General features: G+C 49.6%; 1 protein-coding gene across 2 annotated transcripts in view; it reads left to right on the top strand.

Moving 5' to 3' along the window:
• SCOC (short coiled-coil protein) overlaps positions 1 to 18,751 on the top strand; it is a 191,428-nt gene that overhangs the window by 145,820 nt on the left and 26,857 nt on the right. The window contains exon 1 of one of the 2 annotated variants that reach the window (XM_073572132.1): positions 15,256 to 15,407. The exons of the other annotated variant lie outside the window; for it this stretch is intronic. The gene's annotated coding sequence lies outside the window, so the exon portion shown is untranslated. Of the gene's footprint in view, positions 1 to 15,255; positions 15,408 to 18,751 lie in introns of those variants that run through there. 2 annotated transcript variants of the gene reach the window in all.

An 18,751-nucleotide genomic window follows, 5' to 3' on the forward strand; every position in this document is an offset into this window, starting at 1 on the left:
CCGATGTTGTGTCCGGGGCCCCTCAGGGTCCGATTTTGTGGCCGGATCCCCTCAGGGTCCGATTTGGTGGGCGGGGCCACTCTGGGTCCGATTTGGTGGGCGGGGCCACTCTGGGTCCGATTTGGTGGGCGGGGCCACTCTGGGTCCGATTTGGTGGGCGGGGCCACTCTGGGTCCGATTTGGTGGGCGGGGCCACTCTGGGTCCGATTTGGATGCCAGGGTGGCTCAGCCTCCTTTTTGTAGGCCAGGGTCTACCAGCCTCCGATTTGGAGCCTTGGGTCACTCAGCTTTCGATTTGGCGCGCCGGCCCTTTAAGACTCATTTTGGTGCGTCGGCTCTTTAAGAATCACTTTGGCGCGTCGGCCCTTTGAGAGCCAGGGTGGCTCACTGGGCTTCTAAATCCACTTTGGCGCACATTCTCTCTCAGGGGCATGCGTCATGTAATGAAGCTAGATTTGCATTTGTGCTGTGGGTTTTGCTTTAAGAGCTGATATTATGTGGCAGAAGCTCTGTCCTGGGGGCGTCATGTGATGTTCGTAGGCGTTGGCATAGTAACTGGGTCTGCCTGCGCATATCAATGAGCTTAACTGCCATTTCAATCGCCTCAGGGCATGTTTTGTCTATAGCAAAATTTCCCCATTCAAATGCATTGGAGACAATGCATTCCAATTACGGGAAAAAAAAATTTCAAACGCAAATTGCGCAAAAACTACAAATCCGATCGACACGAAAAATACTTAGCACACCTCTCATGGACGCTGGCTTCGAAACGACACCTCAGCGGAGTCTGTGCGTGTAGCGGTTCGGGCCGTATTAATTGCGGAAATCAACTTAATAATAAGAAGAAGAATAAGTTAGCAGCGTTCGGATTACAATATAGTGGTTTTTTCAAACCACTATAACTAGATATGTATTTCCTGAAGGAAGTACAGATAGTGGTTTGAAATGGTGCCCGGGCTGCCCCTTTAAGAGAGACTTGCCTGCTGCCCCTGCAAGACTTTCAAGTCAGGATCCGTTTTAACTGTGGGTGCCTCTCAGGGGCCACTTTGGCCTCAGGGTCTGATTTGGTGGGTGGGGCCCCTCAGGGTCTGATTTTGTGGGTGTGGCCCCTCAGGGTCCGATTTTGTGGGTGGGGCCCCTCAGGGTCCGATTTTGTGGCCTGGACCCCTCAGGGTCCGATTTTGTGGTTGGGGCCCCTCAGGGTCCGATTTGGTGAGCGAGGCCCCTCAGGGTCCGATTTGGTGGGCGGGGCCCCTCTGGGTCCGATTTGGTGGGCGGGGCCCCTCTGGGTCTGATTTGGTGGGCAGGGCCCCTCAGGGTCTGATTTGGTGGGCAGGCCCCCTCAGGGTCTGATTTTTGTGGCCGGAACCCCTCAGGGTCCAATTTTGTGGGTGGGGCCCCTCAGGGTCCGATTTTGTGGGTGGGGCCTCTCAGGGTCCGATTTTGTGGCCGGGGCCCCTCAGGGTCCGATTTTGTGTCAGGGGCCCCTCAGGGTCCGATTTGGTGGGCGGGGCCACTCTGGGTAAGATTTGGAGGCTGGGGTCGCAGAGCTTCCGATTTGGAGGCCGGGGTGGCTCAGCCTCCGATTTGGAGGCCGGGGTGGCTCAGCCTCCGATTTGGAGGCCGGGGTGGCTCAGCCTCCGATTTGGAGGCCGGGGTGGCTCAGCCTCCGATTTGGAGGCCGGGGTGGCTCAGCCTCCGATTTGGAGGCCGGGGTGGCTCAGCCTCCGATTTGGAGGCCGGGGTGGCTCAGCCTCCGATTTGGAGGCCGGGGTCGATCAGCCTCCGATTTGGAGGCCGGGGTCGATCAGCCTCCGATTTGGAGGCCGGGGTCGATCAGCCTCCGACTTGGAGGCCGGGGTCGATCAGCCTCCGATTTGGAGGCCGGGGTCGCTCAGCCTCCGATTTGGAGGCCGGGGTCGCTCAGCCTCCGATTTGGAGGCCGGGGTGGCTCAGCGTCCGATTTGGAGGCCGGGGTGGCTCAGCGTCCGATTTGGAGGCCGGGGTGGCTCAACCTCCGATTTGGAGGCCGGGGTGGCTCAGTCTCCGATTTGGTGTGTCGGCCCTTTAAGACTCATTTGGGTGCGCTGGCCCTTTAACAATCACTTTGGCGCGTTGGCCCTTTAAGAGCTAGTTTGGCTGACTGGGCTTCTTTTAAATCCACTTTGGCGCACACATTCTCTCTCAGGGGCATGTGTCATGTGATGAAGCTAGATTTGCATTTGTGCTGTGAGTTTCGCTTTAAGAGCTGATATTATGTGGCAGAGGCTCTGTGCTGGGGTTCAAGTGAAGTTCGTAGGCGTTGGCATAGTAACTGGGTCTGCCTGCGCATATCAATGAGCTCAACTGTCATTTCAATCGCCTCAGGGCACGTTTTGCCATTTCCTATTGAAAAGCATTGGAGACAGTGCATTCCAATGACGGGAAAAAAAATTTTCAAACGCAAATTGCGCAAAAACTACAAATCCGATCGACATGAAAAATACTTAGCACACCTCTCATGGACGCTGGCTTCGAAACGACACCTCAACGGAGTCTGTGCGTGTAGCGGTTCGGGCCGCATTAATTGCGGAAATCAACTTAATAATAATAAGAAGAATAAGTTAGCAGCGTTCGGATTACAATATAGTGGTTTTTTCAAACCACTATAATAAGAAGAAGAATAAGTTAGCAGTGTTCGGATTACAATATAGTGGTTTTTTCAAACCACTATAATAATAATAATAATAATAATAAATTTTATTTCTATAGCGCCAACATATTCCGCAGCACTTTACATTTCAGAGGGGACTTGTACAGACAATAGACATTACAGCATAACGATAATCACATAGATCATAACAGATACCAAGAGGAATGAAGGCCCTGCTCGCAAGCTTACAATCTATGAGGAAAAAAGGGGAGATACGAAAGGTGGGTGGTAACAGTTGCCCTGATTGTATGGACCCGCCATAATGTTAAGTGTGTAACAGTACAGATGCAGAGGGCTCATGGATGCATAAAGCATGTGGGAACATAATGCGGGGAACCTGGTTATGGTAAAAACTTTTGGCTGTGCCACATAGGGATAGATTAGGTTAATGTGTTGAAGCGGTAGGCCAGTCTGAATAAATGCGTTTTCAGGGCACGCTTAAAATTGTGGGGATTGGGGACTAATCGTATTGACCTGGGAAGTGCATTCCAAAGAATTGGCGCAGCACATGTATAGTCTTGGAGACGGGAGTGGGAGGTTCTGATTATTGAGGATGCTAACCTCAGGTCATCAGCAGAACGGAGGGCGCGGGTAGGATGGTATACTGAAACAAGGGAGGAGATGTAGGGTGGTGCTGAGCCATGAAGAGCTCTGTGGGTGAGGGTAATAAGTTTGCACTGGATTCTGGAGTGGATGGGTAGCCAGTGTAATGACTGGCACAAGGTAGAGGCATCGGTGTAACGATTGGCGAGGAATATGATCCTGGCGGCAGCATTCAAGACAGATTGGAGGGGGGAGAGTTTGGTAAGAGGGAGACCGATTAGAAGGGAGTTACAATAGTCGAGACGAGAATGAATAAGAGAAACAGTCAGAGTTTTTGCGGAGTCAAAAGTAAGAAAAGGTCGAATTATAGAAATGTTTTTGAGGTGCAGATAACAAGAGCGAGCCAGTGATCGTATGTGGGGGACAAAGGAAAGCTCGGAGTCAAGTATGACCCCAAGACAGCGGGCATGTTGCTGGGGAGTAATAGTGGAACCACACACGGAAATGGCAATGTCGGGTATAGGTACATTAGTAGCGGGAGGAAACACAAGGAGTTCAGTCTTTGACAGGTTCAGTTTCAGATATAGTGAGGACATGATGTTAGACACAGCGTTTAGACAATTGCCTGTGTTTTCTAGAAAGGCTGGCGTGATGTCAGGAGAAGAAGCGTATAATTGGGTGTCGTCAGCACAGAGATGGTACTGGAAACCAAATCTACTGATTGTTTGACCAATAGGGGCAGTATACAAAGAGGAGGGGGCCTAGGACTGATCCTTGAGGAACCCCAACAGTAAGGGGAAGATGATAGGAGGAGGAGCCAGCAAAAGATACAGTAAAGGAGCGGTCAGAGAGATGGGAGGAGAACCAGGAGAGAACGGTGTCCTTGAGGCCAATGGAATGGAGCATAGTGAGGAGTTGCTGATGACCCACAGTGTAGAATGCTGCAGAGAGATCCAAGAGAATTAGCATGGAGTAATGACCATTTGATTTAGCTGTTAGTAGATCATTAGAGACTTTAGTGAGGGCAGTTTCAGTAGAGTGTAAAGAGCGGAAACCGGTATGGAGAGGGTCGAGAAGAGAGTTATCAAAGAGATAGCGGATAAGACGGGAGTGGACCAGGCATTCCAGGAGTTTAGAGATGAAGGGAATATTAGAGACAGGTCTATAGTTAGCGGCACCGTTTTGGTCGAGGGATGGTTTTTTAAGTAGTGGATGTATGACGGCATGCTTAAATGAGGAGGGAAAGATACCAGGCGAGAGATAGGTTAAATATTTTAGTTAGGTGAGGGGTGACAGCAGGGGAAAGGGGCTGGAGTAGATGTGACGAAAATGGGTCACTGGTGCAAGTGGTTGGGCGAGAAGATGCAAAGAGCCTAATTACTTCTTCTTCTGTGACTGGTTCAAAATCAGAAAGTGAGCTAGATGCAGTGGGGGAGGGAGGACAGTGCATGTTATGAGGTGATTGGGAGATAATTTCCTGTCGGATCTGGTCAATTTATCTTTGAAGTAATTGGCGAGATCGTCAGCTCGAAGCTCCGTGGTTGGGGCCTGTACTCTTGGGTTGAGTAGAGAATGAAAAGTGTCAAAGAGACGTTTAGGGTTATTGGACAGTGAAGTGATCAGGGTGTTGAAATAGGTTTGCTTTGAGAGGTGAAGGGCAGTGTTGTATGTTCGAAGCATAAACTTATAATGGATGAAATCTTCGGGTAGGTTGGATTTTCTCCACAGACGTTCGGCGCACCTGGAGCACCGCTGCAGGAAACGTGTTTGCAGGGTGTGCGAGGGTTGTCGCTGTCTGTGTTGTGGTGTTCTATGTATAGGAGGAGCAAATTCATCCAGGGCACTTTGAAGTGTTTCATTGTAATGCTTCAATGCAGAATCAGGACATGAGAGGGAGGAGATAGGGGCCAATGAAGACTGCAAGTTCTTCATAAGTTTCTGGGTGTTAATGGTCTGTATGTTTCTATAAGTATGGACAATGGGGGTGACCTGAGCAGCCTGGCAGTTCTTGATAGAGAATGAAAGAAGGTTGTGCTCAGAGAGCGGGAGAGGGGAGTTTGCAAAATCATCCACTGCACAAAGCCCAGAGAAGACCAAGTCGAGGGAGTTTCCGTCTTCATGCATTGGAGAATTAGTAAGCTGCAAAATGCCAAATGAGGAGGTTAGAGATAAAAGGTGAGTAGCAGATGGGGAGAGGGGAAGAGCAATGGGGATGTTGAAATCGCCCATGATGAGGGTAGGGATGTCACAGGAGAGAAAATGTGGAAGCCAAGTGGCAAAATGATCCAGGAACTGATGGGAGTGGCCGGGAGGACGATATACCACCACCACTCGCATGGAGAAGGGGGTGTAGAGTCTGATGGCATGGACCTCAAAAGAAGGGAAGACTAGTGAGGGTACTTGAGGGATAACCTGAAAGGTACATTTTGATGATAGGAAGAGAATTCCAGAGCCTCACTGCTCTTACCGTGAAGAACCCTCTTCTATGCTGGTGCAGAAATTGTCTTTCCTACAAACGAAGAGAATGCCCCCTTCTTCTTGCCACAGTCCTTGGTACAAACAGTTCATTGGAGAGATCTCTGTATTGCCCTCTGATATACTTGTACATATATATTAGGTCTCCCCTAAGTCTTCTCTTTTCTAGAGTAAATAGACCTAATTTTGATAACCTTTCTGGGTATTGTAGTGAACCAACTCCATTTATCATTTTAGTAGCCCGCCTTTGAACCCTTTCAAGTTCAGTAATGTCTTTCTTGAGCACCGGCGTTTAAAATTGCACACAATACTCCAAGTGTGGTCTGACGAGTGATTTGTACAGAGGGAGAGTTATGTTTTCATCTCGTATCCCCAGACCTCTTCTAATGCATCCCATTACCCTATTTGCTTTGGTGGCAGCTGCCTGACACTGGGCACTCCAATTTAGCTTCTTATTGACTAAGATGCCTAAGTCTTTTTCCATGTCTGATTTCCCCAGCAGTTTCCCATTTAGTAAGTAATTGTAGCATCTGTTTCTCCTTACCATGTGCATAACCATACACTTATCTGTGTTAAACCTCATTTGCCATTTTTCAGCCCAATTCTCCAATTTATTCAAATCTGTCTGTAGTTGCAAACTGTCCTCCTTGTGTTAACTACCTTACATAGTTTTGTATCATCTGCAAATACTGATATTTTACTGTGTAAGCCATCCACTAGATCATTAATGAATATATTAAATAGTAGGGGGCCCAATACAGAACCGTGTGGTACCCCACTAGTAACCCTGGCCCAATCTGAGTATGCACCATTAATAACCACTCTTTGTTTTCTATCACTAAGCCAGCTACCTACTCATCTACACATATTTTCCCCTAGCCCAAGCTTTCTCATCTTACTTACCAATCTTTTATGTGGGACAGTGTGAAATGCTTTAGAGAAGTCAAGATAAATGACATCCAATGATTCTCCTTGGTCCATTTGAGAGCTTACATCCTCATAGAAGCTGATCAGGTTAGTTTGACAGGAGCGATTTTTCATAAATCCATGTTGATATGGAGTTAAACATTTATTAACATTGAGATATTCCATAATGGTATCACTTAGAAACCCTTCAAAAATTTTACCCACAACAGATGTTAAGCTTACCAGCCTATAGTTTCCAGGTTCTCTTTTACACCCCTTTTTGAATATTGGTACCACATTTGCTTGCCGCCAATCAAAAGGAACAGACCCTGTTTCTATAGAGTCTTTAAATATAAGGAATAGAGGCCTGTCTATCACATTACTTAACTCCCTTAATACCCGAGGGTGAATGCCATCAGGGCCTGGTGATTTGTCAATTTTAATCTTACTAAGGTGGTTCTGCACTTCTTCCTGGGTTAGGCAGGTAATACTTAATGGGGAGTTTACATTATCACTCTGCATTTCCCCTGGCAAATCCTTTTCCTGTGTGAACACTGTTGAGAAAAAAGTATTTAAAACATTTACTTTTCCCACATCGCTCTCTTATTTCATCCTCATTGTTCTTTAAAGGGCCGACACCATCAATTTTAATCATTTTACTGTTTATATAATTAAATAATAGTCAGGGGTTTGTTTTACTTTCCTTAGCAATGAGTCTCTCAGTTTCCACTTTTGCTAAATGTATTTGTTTTTAAACATTTTATTTTTTTCTCTATAACTTTTTAATGCTTCTTCATTGCCTTCTTGTTTTAGCTTCTTAAATGCCTTGTTCTTGTTATTTATTGTCCTTTTTACATCCTTATTTAGCCTCATTGGTGTTCTCCTGTTCCTAGCCCTTTTATTTCTGTACGGTATGGCTAGCTCGCAGTGGGTGTGTAAAACTGATTTACCGTATTTTCCGCTTTGTAAGACACACTTTTTTCCCCAAAATTTGAGGGGAAAATGAGGGTGTGTCTTACAAAGAGGATATACCTTTCTGTGCTGCAGCAGAGGGTGTCCAGTACTTGCCGCGGCGCTGTCCCCCAGTGCTGCCGCGGCGCTGTCCTATGGGTCTTACCGCCACCGCCGCGCTCTGTCCCGTTCAGCGTGGGGGGTCTCTGCCGCTTCATGCCTGCTTTCCTGTGGATTTCTTCCTGGAAAATGGCCGCCGCGCATGCGCAGATGGAGATCTCGGCACTGAATTCTCGGGAGATGAGATTTCAGCGCTGAGATCTCCATCTGCGCATGCACGGTGGCCATTTTCCAGGAAGAAATCCTCAGGAAAGCAGGCATGAAGCGGCAGAGACCCCCCACGCTGAACGGGACAGAGCGCGGCGGTGGCGGCAAACACCGGGGGACAGAGCGCGGCGGTGGCGGTAAGAACCGGGGGATAGCGCCGCGGCAAGTACTGAACACCCCCACGCTGAACGGGACAGAGCACGGCTGTGGGGGTAAGAACCGGGGGACAGGGGACAGAGCGCGGCGGTGGGGGTAAGAAGCGGGGGACAGAGCGTGGCAGTGGTGACAAGCACCAGGGACAGAGCACCAAGGCGGCAAGCACTGGGGGACAGAGTACAGCGGTGGTGGCAAGCACTGAGGGACAGCGCCGGGGCAGCAAGCATCAGGGGACAGAGGGCGGCAGCAGTATCAGACACCGGCAGCGGCACGCTGCACATCAAAACACCCCCTCATCCCAGCAGCAATGTTCCACTCCGGCCTCCTCCAGCACCACCCCCAGTAAGTAATAATACGCATGGATTATAAGATGCCCCACCATTTTATTAAAAAAAGTTTTTTCCCTATTTTTCTCCTCAAAATTTGGGGTGCGTCTTATAATCAAAAAATACGGTAAATATTTCCCATTTATTTTCTGTGCTCCTATTTTTGAGGACATTGTCCCAATCAATTCGGCGAAGGTCCTCTCTAAGCTGATCAAACTTTGCTTTCCTGAAATTCAGCGTTTTTGTAACCCCCTTCCTGGGCACCTTACTGAAGGACAAGTGGAATTGTATTATATTGTGGTCACTGTTCCCTAGGTGCCCATCGACTCGTACTTCTGTTATTCTATCTGGCCTGTTGCTTAAAATTAAGTCCAGAAGGGCTGTCCCTCTAGTTGGGCCCTGCACAAGTTGTGACAAATAATCCTTGGTCACTGACATAAATTGGTTTCCTTTCTGAGATACGCAGGTTTCAGTTTCCCAGTCTATGTCGGGGTAGTTGAAGTCCCCCATAATAATCACCTCATTGTGATTTGCTGCTTTGTCTATTTGTTTCAATAATACATTTTCAGTGGTTTATGTTATATTTGGTGGCTTATAACAAACCCATATGAGGATTTTATTACTTTTCCCTCCTTGTATCTCCACCCAAAGAGACTCCACCTCTTCATTTTCCTCTTGTATATCTTCTCTTATTGTGGGCTTTAAAGTGGACTTTATATATAGACAGACTCCACCCCCTTTCGTTTTTTTACGATCCCTCCTAAACAAATCATATCCTTGCAAGTTAGCCGCCCAGTCATAGCTGTCGTCTAACCATGTCTCAGTTATTCCTACTATGTCGTATTTTTCCTCATACATTACCAACTCCAGATCTTCAATCTTATTGGTCAGACTTCTTGCGTGACCAAATAATGTCAGGCTTCTTGTGTGACCAAACAATATCACATACAAGGAAGAAATGCTGCCACAACATGTCCAGACCACATATTACCACCACATAGAGACAAATAATACAGCATACAAAAAACAATTACTGCCACACTATGACCAGACCACATAACACTACCACATAGTGCTTAAATAATACCACATACAATGAATAAAAACAGTCACACCATGACCAGACCACATATTACCATCACATAGTGACCGCTGAATACTACAATACCAATCATTAATAAAAAAAATCACAATACTAATATTACCATAAGTGACATTATACACAGGAGCTCTGTACATACTGTAGTATTCAGTATATGGTGCAAGGGTACAGGTAATACAGTGATCACTGGTGATATTATACAGAGGAGCTCTGTCTATAGTGTCAGAGTACAGGAAATACATGGATCACAGGTGACATTATACATAAACTGTACAGAATGGTGATCTGCGGTGAATTCATTGAGGTGAACTGCGGTGACCTCAGTGACTTTTTCTCACCATGCTGACGTCACAGCAATTCAGCCCGGCTAGGAATGCTGCCTCAGTGACCTGCAATAACCTAGATGATGTCACCACTAGTCACTGATGCTGCGCGCGCAGCAGCTCATTCCTAACTGATTCTCAGCCTGGATGGTCGCATCTTGGCACCGTCCAGGTTGAAAACTATTTATCCCCAGACATGGATTACGACATGGGACAGACCATCGGACATGTAAGGGATATGGTTGTTTTTTATTTTTGTTTTATTACAGGAGACTTCGGCTTCAGGGGAATGGGTGTTAGGTGAGTATAACTGTGTTATCTCTATATATAAATCTGAATGTGTGTATGTGTGTGTGTGTGTATCACCAACCTATCACGAAGCAGCAGAGTGGGACACCAACCAATCACAAAGCAGCAGAGTTGGATGCGGTTAGAGAGCAGGGCTGAGGACGGATACAGCAGAACAGTGCATGGAGAGCGGGGCTGTGAGGAAGACAATCTTCAGGACTGGGGCCGAATAGTGTCGGCACCCTCCCAGCCCTGTCCCGGCTCAGTCGCCAACTGCGCTATCCCCCCTCTCCCCTGCAGCTTCCCGGCCTAAATTTAGTCCCCGGCTTCTACTGCGGCCTACTACAGCGCTAGGCCACGCCCCCCGCAGGCCGCCCAATCACACACACTGAAGCTCTGCTCTATCTCTGCCCACTCCGGCAAACTCCGCACACTCCGGCTGCCCACACTAGGCCACACCCCCGCAGGCCGCCCAATCACATGCGCTGCAGCTCCGCTCTAGATCCGCCCACTTCTGCCGAACGAACAATCTGCGCACCTCTCTCTCCTGGTCCCGACGTCACCGCGTGTGGTGCATGGAGAGCAGGGCAGTGGAGGAAGGAAGACAGCGGGGCTGTAGAGCAGGGGTCTCAAACACCACATGTCTCACTCTCTGAGGCAGGGGGAAGGCACGCATTCAGGAGCGGCGATGGCATTGGCTGTTCGGTGTGCACACACTGCACAGGACCTGTGATGAGGTCACAGGAGGGGGAGGAGTCAGGGGTCACATGATCAGGGGCCTCAGTGTGTGCACGACGGACACTGCTGTCTGTGTGCTGGTTGTCATGGTATTGGATGAAGGTAAGTTTATGCGTGGGGTCAGGAGGGGTTTACAGGGTGGATGGAGCGGAGCCCTGTGTGTACGAGGTGTGCGGAGCAGAGCCCTGTGTGTACGAGGTGTACGGAGCGGAGCCCACTGTGTACGAGGTGTATGGAGCGGATCCGTGTGTGTACGAGGTGTACAGAGCCCTGTGTGTATGAGGTGTACGGAGCGGAGCCCTGTGTGCTCGAGGTGTAAGGAGTAGAGCAGCGTGTGTACGAGGTGTGTGAAGCCGTGCATGTACAGGGTGTATTAAGTTTGAAAGGAATGCGGCCCCCCCAGCTCAAATTTTTTTTATGTGCGGCCCATTTACTCTGCCAAGCTTAAGACCCCTGCTGTAGAGGAGGAGAGCAGGGCTGTGAAGGAAGAGAACAGGGCTGTGGACGGGAGAGTGGGGCTGTGGACGGGGAGAGCAGGGCTGTGAAGGAAGAGAACGGGGCTGTGGACGGGAGAGCGGGGCTGTGGACGGGGAGAGCAGGGCTGTGAAGGAAGAGAACGGGGCTGTGGAGGGAGAGAGCGGGAGAGCAGGGCTGTGGACGAAGAGACCGGGGCTGTGGAAGAAGAGAGCGGGGCTGTGGAGGAAGAGAACGGGGCTGTGAACGGAGAGAGCAGGGCTGTGAAGGAAGAGAACGGGGCTGTGGATGGGAGAGCGGGGCTATGGACGGGGAGAGCGGGGCTGTGGACAGGGAGAGCAGGGCTGTGAAGGAAGAGAACGGGGCTGTGGAGGGAGAGAGCGGGAGAGGAGGGCTGTGAACGAAGAGAGCGGGGCTGTGGAAGAAGAGAGCGGGGCTGTGGAGGGACACCGGGACATGGATGTAGAGTGCGGCTACGGTGGGATAGAACAGGACGGCGGGTCGAGAGCAGGGATGTTAAGGAAGACAGCGGGACCCACAGTTAGATACTATGCCCGGGCAACGCCGGACTCTTCAGCTAGTTTTTAAATAAAAAATGGAAAAGTGTGGTTTGTTTTTATTTCAAATAAAAGACTTTATTCTGACTGTGTCTTTATTTACCATACAACTATAGGATTAGTAATGGATAGGTGTCTTATAGACGCTTCTCCATTACTAACCCGTGAGCTTGATGTCACCAGACAATACAAGGTGACATCAATCCCACAAACATTATCCCACTTGCCATCACCACAGAGCAAGAGGAAAGAGCAGGGCAAAGCGCCAGAATTGGTGCATCTAATAGATGTGCCTTTTCTGGGTGACTGCGGGCTGCTGTTTTTAAGCTGGGAGGGTCAATATCCATGGTCTCTTCTTACCAGCCTGAGAATACCGGTCCTTAGTTGTTTGCTTTAGCAAGGCTGGTTGTCAAAAATGGGGGGGACCTCATGATGTTTTATATTATTTAAATATTTTTTTTTTAAAAAACAGCGTGGGGACCCCTCTATTCTTGATAACTAGCCTTGTTTAAGCTGACAGCTGAGAGTTGCAGCCTGCAGCTGTCAGTTTTGCCTGGCTGGTTATCAAAAATACAGGGGAACCCAAACTTTTTTTCATTTATTTATTTATAGCGCAGCTGGCTGGTGAATACTCCCATCAGCCACTGCCTGCTCTTGCTGTTATCAGTTAAATACAACTCTCAACATACTCCCCTGCTTGCGCTAATTGCCGGCAGAGCAGGGAAGAATGATGACAGCCATGTTCAGCACCCGGCGTTGGGGAACAGCAGCAGGGGCATAACTACCACGGTCGCAGCGGTCGTAGTTGCGATGGGGCCCGGAATGCTTAGGGGCCCGATCGCGAGTTTGCACTTTGAAGGTGAGCTGTGTAGTGGGCATGGCAGGGGAGTGGCAGCCTCTGGGAGCTGCAGCCGCTCATTGGCTGTGCAGCTCCGTACTTTGATTGGCTGCCAGGCTGCAACTGGCCTGACACGATGGCTGCTCTGTGCGCACAGGACATGTGATGAGGTCACAGGAGGGGAGGAGTCAGGGGTCACATGATCAGGAGCCTCTGTGTATGCAGGACTCTGCTGTGCTGGTTGTCATGGTGCTGGATGAGGGTAAGTTTATATGTGCGGTCAGGAAGGGTTTACAGGGTGGATGTAGCAGAGCAGTGTGTGTACAAGGTGTATGGAGCAGAGTTGTGTGTGTACGAAGTGTATGGAGCGCAGCCATGTGTGTTCGAGGTGAGTGGAGCTGTGTGTGTGCGAAGCGGAGCCACGTGTGTATGAGGTATACAGAGAGGAGCCGTGTGTGTACGAAGTGTACGGATAGGTGCCGCGTGTGTATGAGATGTATGGAGAGGAGCCGTGTGAGTACGAAGTGTACAGAGTGGAGCCGCGCATGTTCGGAGCGGAGCCGCGGGTGTGCGAGGTGTATGGAGCGGAGCCGCGTGTGTACGAGGTGTACCGAGCGGAGCTGCTTGTGTACAAGGTGTATGGAGTGGAGATGTGCATGTACGAGGTGTGCGGAGAGGAGCCGTGCGTACACGAGGTGTGCGGAGCAGAGTCGCGCGTGTACAAGATGTGCGGAGCCGCACGTGTATGGGGAGCAGAGCCACATGTGTACAAGGTGTACAGAGTGGAGATGTGCGTGTATTTTGGCATGGGGGGGGCCATTTGAAAGTTTGCACCGGGGCCCATAACTTTGTAGTTACACCACTGAACAACAGTACTGCTGCTTCCCAGGCGCTGGTACGTGACATGTCACACTGATGACACAAGGATGTCTTCTGTCTGTTATCCGTGTGCACGTGTGCGGGACATTTAGAGGCCCATGCTGCTTTTAAAAATGGACACGTCAGCGTATTTCGCGCACGGACAGTTTGTGGAAACACACTGACATGTGCACAGACCCATTCACTTACTTGTGTAAGTGTCTCCGGTACGTGTGAAAACTGTCATCACATGTACCCAACACACTGCCATCTGAAAGAGCCCTAATGTGGTAAGAAGATCTGTGTTGGGAACCTGTCATCAGAAATAACGCTGGTAACCTACAGATATGTGGTTAATCTGCAGGTTGACAGCGTTATTATGCTGTTCAGGCGGCACCTGCACACAGCGGAGAGAAAATTATCTTTATTCTCCCCGCCAGCATTCGGCATTCAGTCATGAGGCAAGTGTACCGCCGGTTCAGTCACTGCTCTGACTATACAGAGCTGACACTGTAGCCGTGCCGTCGGCCCTGACAGCTAGCCTCAATGCAGAGTGTCAGTAAGGGCCGGAGCGAGATTGAATCGGCGGCGCCTCCACCCCTATGACTGAATGCTGACGGCTGGAGAATAAAGATCGCTGCACCGATGCATTCGGCCATGTGAAGGCACCGGAGGGCATTATAACGCTGTTAACCTGCAGAATAACCCCATATCTGCAGGTTAACAGCGTTATTCCCGGTGACAGGTTCCCTTTAACTAAGGGTTAAGGTTGCTTTATGTGGAGGGTGTCTTTAGTGCACCTATTGGATGTAGCAACCCGAAAAGTCATTATCGGCCCTTTAACAAGACTTGTCCTATGACTAAGGCCGCTTTCACACTTCAGGCTTTCGGTATCCGGCATGGTGCGGCGAAAAAACGGACTGCCGGATCCAGCGCCTGTTACCACCAGGCTTTTTCCCCGTGCTGTTTCATTGCTGCTGCATTGCGCGGGATGGCAATGCGGCGCGTCTGTTTTTTTCCGGATCCGTAGAAAATAGCCGGTCCGGCGTCTGGAAAAAACGTTGCATGCAACGTTTTTTCCCAGCGCCGGACCGGTTTTTCGCACTGCGCATGCCCGGAAACCTTCTCTGCCAGGAATATATCCGGCAGAAAGAAGGATCCGGTGTCTGCGGTTGCGGCTGGATCCGGTAGTCCGGTTTTTCTCCGCACCATGCCGGACACCGAAAGCCTGAAGTGTGAAAGCGGCCTTAGGATAAAAACCAAACCAGGAATCCCAATTTGCAGACATTGGCCATCTCATCAAATGCTCTGGAAAAAGAAAGCTTGGTTCTGATTGGTTGCTTTTAGACACTTGTAACCAGTGTTGATCAACGGAGATGGGGGGAAAAAAAACCACTGCATCCTTAAATTAACTCTTCAACACCTGTACATACACAAGCCCGCATCTCTTGTTTATTATGTAGCTCCTCCCAGTGACGACAGAACTAACCAATCAGGTTGGGCCAGAACAGCCAGTCACAATCTTCTCTATTAATTACTACCCAAGATTTGTTAATCTTTGCACAAAAGATAAGACAAACGTGTCTCCAGTGCTGTCATTATACTTGTAGCGAGCAGGAGCCATGTTTGTATAGTCCGCTTCTATAGGTCTATACGGAGAGGCTTCGCAAACATGGCTCCTGTAGTAAGGACACGAGCAGAACGTTACTATTTATCCAGAGCTAAGTGTTCAGCTCGACGTCACTACGTTGTGTGGCACGCACGGCCGGTGTCGCAGAGGAGGGGCTGAGAGTGGAGAGTTGTGTATACAGTTGTGTGTCAGACGAGGCTCCGTCCAGCGCCGGCCCGGACAGGTGAGGCTGTGGCGGGTATCCGTGTAGTGCTAACATGGCGCTGCCTTCTCTGTGTGTCCGCTCTCCTCAGGTGAAGGGCTGTCCCTTCTTACCTTCATTCCATAGCACTTGGTTCCGCACTATATCAGGAGGGTCTGAGCGCAGCAGATGTGGGGCTACAAATAGAGGGGCAGCTCCCATCAGTGCTCCAGTGTCTAGCAGCCATGTGTTATACACTGGCCGTCACCCTTACTAATGGCTCCCGTATCCCAGTGATGGGTGCAGTATCACCAGTCATGTGTTATACACTGGCCGTCACCCTTACTAATGGCTCCCGTATCCCAGTGATGGGTGCAGCATCACCAGTCATGTGTTATACATTGTCTGTCACCCTTACTAATGGCTCCCGTATCCCAGTGATGGGTGCAGCACCACCAGTCATGTGTTATACATTATCTGTCACCCTTACTAATGACACCCGTATCCCAGTGATGGGTGCAGTATCACCAGTCATGTGTTATACACTGGCCGTCACCCTTACTAATGGCTCCTGTATCCCAGTGATGGGTGCAGCATCACCAGTCATGTGTTATACACTGGCCGTCACCCTTACTAATGGCTCCCGTATCCCAGTGATGGGTGCAGCACCACCAGTCATGTGTTATACATTATCCGTCACCCTTACTAATGGCTCCTGTATCCCAGTGATGGGTGCAGCATCACCAGTCATATGTTATACATTGTCCGTCACCCTTACTAATGACACCCGTATCCCAGTGATGGGTGCAGCATCACCAGTCATGTGTTATACATTATCTGTCACCCTTACTAATGACACTCATATCCCAGTGATGGGTGCAGCATCACCAGTCATGTGTTATACACTGGCCGTCATCCTTACTAATGGCTCCCGTATCCCAGTGATGGGTGCAGCATCACCAGTCATGTGTTATACATTGGCCGTCATCCTTACTAATGGCTCCCGTATCCCAGTGATGGGTGCAGCATCACCAGTCATGTGTTATACATTGTCCGTCACCCTTACTAATGACACCCGTATCCCAGTGATGGGTGCAGCACCACCAGTCATGTGTTATACATTGGCCGTCACCCTTACTAATGGCTCCTGTATCCCAGTGATGGGTGCAGCATCACCAGTCATGTGTTATACATTGTCCGTCACCCTTACTAATGGCTCCCGTATCCCAGTGATGGGTGCAGCATCACCGGTCATGTGTTATACACTGGCCGTCACCCTTACTAATGACACCCGTATCCCAGTGATGGGTGCAGCACCACCAGTCATGTGTTATACATTATCTGTCACCCTTACTAATGGCTCCCGTATCCCAGTGATGGGTGCAGCATCACCAGTCATGTGTTATACATTATCTGTCACCCTTACTAATGGCTCCCGTATCCCAGTGATGGGTGCAGCATCACCAGTCATGTGTTATACATTGTCCGTCACCCTTACTAATGACACCCGTATCCCAGTGATGGGTGCAGCACCACCAGTCATGTGTTATACACTGGCCGTCACCCTTACTAATGGCTCCTGTATCCCAGTGATGGGTGCAGCATCACCAGTCATGTGTTATACATTGTCCGTCACCCTTACTAATGGCTCCCGTATCCCAGTGATGGGTGCAGCATCACCGGTCATGTGTTATACACTGGCCGTCACCCTTACTAATGACACCCGTATCCCAGTGATGGGTGCAGCATCACCGGTCATGTGTTATACATTATCTGTCACCCTTACTAATGACACCCGTATCCCAGTGATGGGTGCAGCACCACCAGTCATGTGTTATACACTGGCCGTCACCCTTACTAATGGCTCCCGTATCCCAGTGATGGGTGCAGCATCACCAGTCATGTGTTATACATTATCTGTCACCCTTACTAATGGCTCCCGTATCCCAGTGATGGGTGCAGCATCACCGGTCATGTGTTATACATTATCTGTCACCCTTACTAATGACACCCGTATCCCAGTGATGGGTGCAGCATCACCAGTCATGTGTTATACATTATCTGTCACCCTTACTAATGACACCCGTATCCCAGTGATGGGTGCAGCACCACCAGTCATGTGTTATACACTGGCCGTCACCCTTACTAATGGCTCCCGTATCCCAGTGATGGGTGCAGCATCACCGGTCATGTGTTATACATTATCTGTCACCCTTACTAATGACACCCGTATCCCAGTGATGGGTGCAGCATCACCAGTCATGTGTTATACATTATCTGTCACCCTTACTAATGGCTCCCGTATCCCAGTGATGGGTGCAGCATCACCAGTCATGTGTTATACACTGGCCGTCACCCTTACTAATGGCTCCCGTATCCCAGTGATGGGTGCAGCATCACCAGTCATGTGTTATACACTGGCCGTCACCCTTACTAATGACACTCATATCCCAGTGATGGGTGCAGCATCACCAGTCATGTGTTATACATTATCCGTCACCCTTACTAATGGCTCCCGTATCCCAGTGATGGGTGCAGCATCACCAGTCATGTGTTATACATTATCCGTCACCCTTACTAATGGCTCCCGTATCCCAGTGATGGGTGCAGCATCACCAGTCATGTGTTATACACTGGCCGTCACCCTTACTAATGACACCCGTATCCCAGTGATGGGTGCAGCATCACCAGTCATGTGTTATACATTATCCGTCACCCTTACTAATGGCTCCCGTATCCCAGTGATGGGTGCAGCATCACCAGTCATGTGTTATACACTGGCCGTCACCCTTACTAATGACACCCGTATCCCAGTGATGGGTGCAGCATCACCAGTCATGTGTTATACATTGTCCGTCACCCTTACTAATGGCTCCCGTATCCCAGTGATGGGTGCAGCATCACCAGTCATGTGTTATACATTATCCGTCACCCTTACTAATGGCTCCCGTATCCCAGTGATGGGTGCAGCACCACCAGTCATGTGTTATACACTGGCCGTCACCCTTACTAATGGCTCCCGTATCCCAGTGATGGGTGCAGCATCACCAGTCATGTGTTATACATTATCCGTCACCCTTACTAATGGCTCCCGTATCCCAGTGATGGGTGCAGCATCACCAGTCATGTGTTATACATTATCCGTCACCCTTACTAATGGCTCCCGTATCCCAGTGATGGGTGCAGCATCACCAGTCATGTGTTATACACTGGCCGTCACCCTTACTAATGGCTCCCGTATCCCAGTGATGGGTGCAGCATCACCAGTCATGTGTTATACACTGGCCGTCACCCTTACTAATGACACCCGTATCCCAGTGATGGGTGCAGCATCACCAGTCATGTGTTATACATTGTCCGTCACCCTTACTAATGGCTCCCGTATC

This window comes from Dendrobates tinctorius, unplaced genomic scaffold (genome assembly GCF_039654945.1).
Source record: "Dendrobates tinctorius isolate UK_male_01 unplaced genomic scaffold, ASM3965494v1 ptg000030l, whole genome shotgun sequence".
Taxonomy (NCBI): Eukaryota; Metazoa; Chordata; class Amphibia; order Anura; family Dendrobatidae; genus Dendrobates; species Dendrobates tinctorius.